This window comes from Limulus polyphemus, unplaced genomic scaffold, assembly GCF_000517525.1.
Source record: "Limulus polyphemus unplaced genomic scaffold, Limulus_polyphemus-2.1.2 Scaffold2335, whole genome shotgun sequence".
In the NCBI taxonomy this organism is placed as follows: Eukaryota; Metazoa; Arthropoda; class Merostomata; order Xiphosura; family Limulidae; genus Limulus; species Limulus polyphemus.
This window is the reverse complement of record NW_013667945.1, coordinates 50,434-55,492: the sequence shown is the minus strand read 5'-3', so window position 1 is coordinate 55,492 and position 5,059 is coordinate 50,434. Positions and strand designations below refer to the sequence as shown.

General features: G+C 32.0%; 1 long non-coding RNA gene across 2 annotated transcripts; it reads right to left on the bottom strand.

Moving 5' to 3' along the window:
- Window positions 1-1,786: 1,786 nt before the first annotated feature.
- On the bottom strand, window positions 1,787-4,434 carry LOC111087582. 2 transcript variants are annotated; one of them, XR_002612263.1, is made up of 3 exons: window positions 4,127-4,434; window positions 2,192-2,456; window positions 1,787-2,049 (listed from the first exon to the last, which is right to left on the bottom strand). It is a non-coding gene; the product is annotated as an uncharacterized LOC111087582 (long non-coding RNA). The 2 variants fall into 2 exon arrangements; XR_002612264.1 differs by having other exon boundaries at window positions 4,190-4,434.
- Window positions 4,435-5,059: the final 625 nt, after the last annotated feature.

The window sequence follows — 5,059 nt, the reverse complement described above, 5'->3', positions numbered from 1 at the left end:
CCAACATTAACACAAGTATCTACAAACTACAGTAAATAAATCAATTTCCCAGAGAAATCTTACAATAGTTAAAGAAGTTACACTGGAACATCAAATAAACTCTAACCATCACTGAACATAAAATAACAAAACTATACGCTAGTACGCCTTTTCAAGAGTTATAAGCTAACACATTGTTTCACGGGTATTTTAGGTAATGTACAGAAGGCTCTTGCCTGTTTATAGAGCCGGACGTAGACTCTGACCCGAAGAAAGCCTCACTCTAGAAAAGTAGGAGTGGTAAATTTAATCAAACCTCTACTATAAACGGACGAAGACTCTGACCCAAAGAAAGCCTCACTCTAGAAAAGTAGGAGTGGTAAATTTAATCAAACCTCTACTATAAATGGACGTAGGCTCTGACCCAAAGAAAGCCTCACTCTAGAAAAGTAGGAGTGGTAAATTTAATCAAACCTCTACTATAAATTAACGTGGAATACGGTATGGCTTTAAGATCAAAATTAATGTTAAGTTGTACTTTTGTTTTTACTCGTAAGTTAGCATTTGAGTTTTTCTTTGGGACATAGTTTATAGTATACACAGCTTTCTAAAAGTTCTGTTTTTTTTTTCAGAAACTGGATAAACATGACTGGTATTGTTTTGAATGCCACAAAAGTGGGAAAGTATTATTGTGTTCAACATGCCATAGAGTATATCACAAACTGTGTGTAAGAAGACCTCCGTTGACTGTACCCTTTATTTGCAAGATATGTAAGGTAAGAGCTACACATATGAAATATAACCTAAAGATTTGGGAGTTCCATCATCAAAGATATTGTTAATATTACTTCCTTTCTTAATACAAGTCTGTACATCAGTTTAACACAAAAATACGATACCCTATGTCAAGTGATTTCAAATGGTCCACCTTTTGAAAGAGCTCGGTTTATAGGGCATCGCACTTTTGTGTTAAACTGATTTCTTGAATTTGTATGTGTTTTTCTTGCATCTTTACATGAGGTTTTATACTTTGGTATAAGAATTGAGTCCATTCTTGATTTCAAATATTAAATCACAAACCACACTCAAATCTGTGTATATATAAAAAATTCATTGTGTCACAATTATCACAGGAAGGTGTCAATTAATTAAAAATATTTGAGACATTTGGGGCTACTTATTATCCCATGCCTCTGCCTGAAAGTGGAAGGGATAGAAATAATGAAATAAAATTACGTTCACTCGAGAGAAAGTTATCAGGATGATTACATTCTCTCATATAGAGTTGCATTCCCTCATGAATTGTTTTTTTATTTAATTCATGCAATATGTTCACTTTCATTGGTCATAACTAAAGGAATACAGATAGACAATGACTTCCTGATTGGGAAAGCCAACTAAAAAGGTGAAATTCCTCAAGCAAACTTAAATTCCTTGGGAATGCGGGAAGGTAATATTCCGATTCCTGGGTGGGACTACTTATTACCTGGTGGTTCTATCCAATGCAGGATATTTGAGTATTTTTAAATGACTACTATAAGTTAGAAATAATTTTGTGTGTTTACTTTATGATAATAAAAAAAACCCTTGAAGGAAGGATACAGGGTGCTATTAGTATGTATGACACACTCATACATAGAAACCAATACACAATAAATGGCTGGGTAGGGCCACCCGTGCCTACATCATTTTAACAAACAAGCTGCTGGATAATCCAATTAAAGTCGTTATTTGTTTTTTTATTACACCCTGTTTACGTGTGAAAGCTGGACTAATCAGAAGTAACCAATAAACCAGTCACCTTCTTTACAGCTCACTCAAGAATATACAAGTCCATCTGTCTTATTACTGATAGTTGTACAACTGAGGTCTTGGCATAGACAAGAAACCAGGGGGCATCAACGAGCTCATCTGTTAGTTTCATGGAAGGTATACTACGAACAAGTATCCAACACCTGTCTCAAAATGGACAGTTACCGTGTGAAATCATCATGGTTCTGGATTATCAAGAATGCTGATGGTGGTATTAGAACTGTAGTCACCGATTTCTTATTTGAGTATTTATTTAATCTATTGGAAGAAATTTTACGTAAAAAAGGGTATATTCTTTCCGCACAGTTCTGCATAGTTTCTGTACATACTTAGTAATACTCTCTTTTAACACCTAGGATGTAAAATCATTTCTAAACAAACAACATAAAAACATACTCACAATGCTTCCATTTGTCAGTTTATAAGCATGTTCCGAGACACCTTCTATTTCAACACATTGCTGCATAACAAGGTCATCCGACACAGCATAATTCAGTTCTTGGAACAGCTTCTCACAATCAATTTCATGATTACGAGAAACGTTACTTGAAATTCGAGTACAAGTTGGTTTCTGTTTTCGTTTCTTGATTATGCTAATTGCGTTCCAGATATAACGTACAATATGAGGAGTTGAAAGTCTTCTCGTTTCCTCAATCATAGTTTTCCTGCAAAGTTATCAAACAATTGATAAGTTAAAAAAAAAGAGAAGAGAGGTTTTAATTGTTTAATAAGCATAATTTCATTGTTCAGAATACATAAAATTCTTATCATCATGGCACAGAATTGCAAGAAATTTTACTTTTACCAAGATGTGTTTTTTCTTATAGAATTGCCATATCGAGCTATCTGCTGTGTCCACCGAGGGGAATCGAACTCCTGATTTTAGCATAGTAAGTTCGAAGACTTATTGCTCTCCCACCAGGAGACCTTTTACCAAGAATATTTATTGAAAATTAGATTGTGAAACATGACTGGTAGAGCTTTTCTGATTTTTCTTTGTGCAAATTCTTTGTTGTGTTCTCAATTATGTTGAAATTCGTAGATACACATAAATTTCCAAACACATTATTGTTATTACTAGCTTCCATAAGATATTTTAACAAATATTTGCCAGTAAAATATATTTGCGATCAGGGAAAATAAAACTATAAAAAAAATGTGGATGTTAAAGACATTTAATCACAATATGAATAAATTAACTTTGTTCAGATAAATGTGTAAGTAACAAGATATATATATATATTTGACCGAAGTTATTCTATATTTAAAAAAAAAAAAACTCAAAGAATTTTGATACCACATCTTTGATATCTGCATATTTGAGTGAGACCAAATTTTGAAAATATTTCAAAATTTTTTAATCACACAAAATATAATGCTTACATTTACCATGTACATGTTTCTCAAAAAGGCCAACAAAATCAATTTTTTGGCTTGTTCTGTACATGCTGAATATTCCCAAAGCAAAAAAAAAAAAATTTAAAAAGACACTTTTGTTGATATTAAATTTTGACTTTTGTTCACTAAACAACCACATACAAAATGAAATGTTACAGGTAACTCGTAAGACCACGAGTTTCAAGTGACTAAGCTACAGTGTGCAAAAAATGGTTCCAAGTTATGACTTTTGGTCAGGATATTTGAAAGATATTACATTCAGCAACAGTACTAATTTGTCTAGTAATATATAAACATTATTCATAAATATATTTGTTATTAGTAATTTCTACATTACAATGACAGACGTTTTATAAATTAATAAAATAGTTGTTTGAACCTACTTTAGAAGTTAAGCCATTAGGCCACAGGTATGAGTTTCTAGCCTAACTAAAGTTAAACTTAAGTTCGTTTTGTTATACCACTAATACTAATATGAAATAATGCATCTCAAACACGAGTCTTAATTATTCTTTTAACAGCTGTTAACTTATGCATTACAAAACAAACCTTTCGAAATGTTACAAATAAATAATATTAATTATCGTCGTTTCATATCAAACTTACGTTAAAGCTTATGCTACTTTTTTTTTTCACAAATTCTCTCAGTCTCAATCACTAAGGACAGTAAAGTCTAAGATAAAGGAACATAAAAACAAGTTTATTCTTGCTAATATTAAGTATATTATTAATAATAAGGTTTAGTCCTGGACTACTACTACTACTACTAGCTTGCCGCTCATTTTCAAATATCCTAACACTAGCGAAAGCACGAACGAAGTTCCGATTGTGGAGACTGGAAAGTGAGTTATGCTCACAACTGTGTTAGGCCTAGTCACATATTATTACCTTTTTTGTTTTCTTACTAATATTAGCATTATTAGATATACAAACAAACCTATAGTAACTAGCAGTATATGGTGATGTATTAACTATTTGTACGAATCGTAGTAGCACTCACTAGCAGCACTTCTGGTTCTATAACATGGAAATAAACAGGACCACGATAGTTTAAAATATATACGCAGTGAAAAACAAATTTTGAATTAAATATGGTAAACCACACGATATGCTGTACGGTATTGTTATCAAGTCTCGCGAGAAACATAAGTAGGACCAACAAAAACAGACAGGACTATCATTCGTAACCTCCCTCTTACATATTACCCTCTAACTAGGACTTACGCGGCTAAGTTGGATTACAAAATATGTCAAGTGGGCGGGCCAGAAAGTCACGATTGTGGGGATGTTTTCTTAATTGAACAAGAGTAGGAATAGGATAATTCTAAAATTGCAATAATATGTAAGATTATTTATTTACCTACTCAATCATCGAAACCACTCCTACAACTATTTTACTGTGTGTTGAAGTCAGCTTTTACAAAAAGGCACAAATAAGCGATATAAGAATTTAACAAGTCCCCCCAAAAAAACCTTTGACAAACGACTCTAAAAACATTAAAACAACTTTTTAAAAAAGAAGCACAGTTCCGCTTATTATAAGAGAACTTGGCATATCTGCTGTAGAGTATAATTCTATGTGTTTGGTTATACTACAAAGGACAAATAATATTTTAATTTAAAGATGCTTGTTATAGATCAAATTTGCATTTTTACCTCACAAAAAAAATGTTTGTTTACCATCAACATTTCAGCAGTTTTACACATTTGAATATTGTTCTCACACCACAGAATCTAATTTTAAACTGTAAAAAATGAAATAGCAAACTCAATATTTATTTGAAATGCAAAATAAAACGTAAAATAAATATTTTGGTAGTCTTTACTTCGCTGAAGTAAAGAAAAAGAAATCCAATGAATTAATACTGTT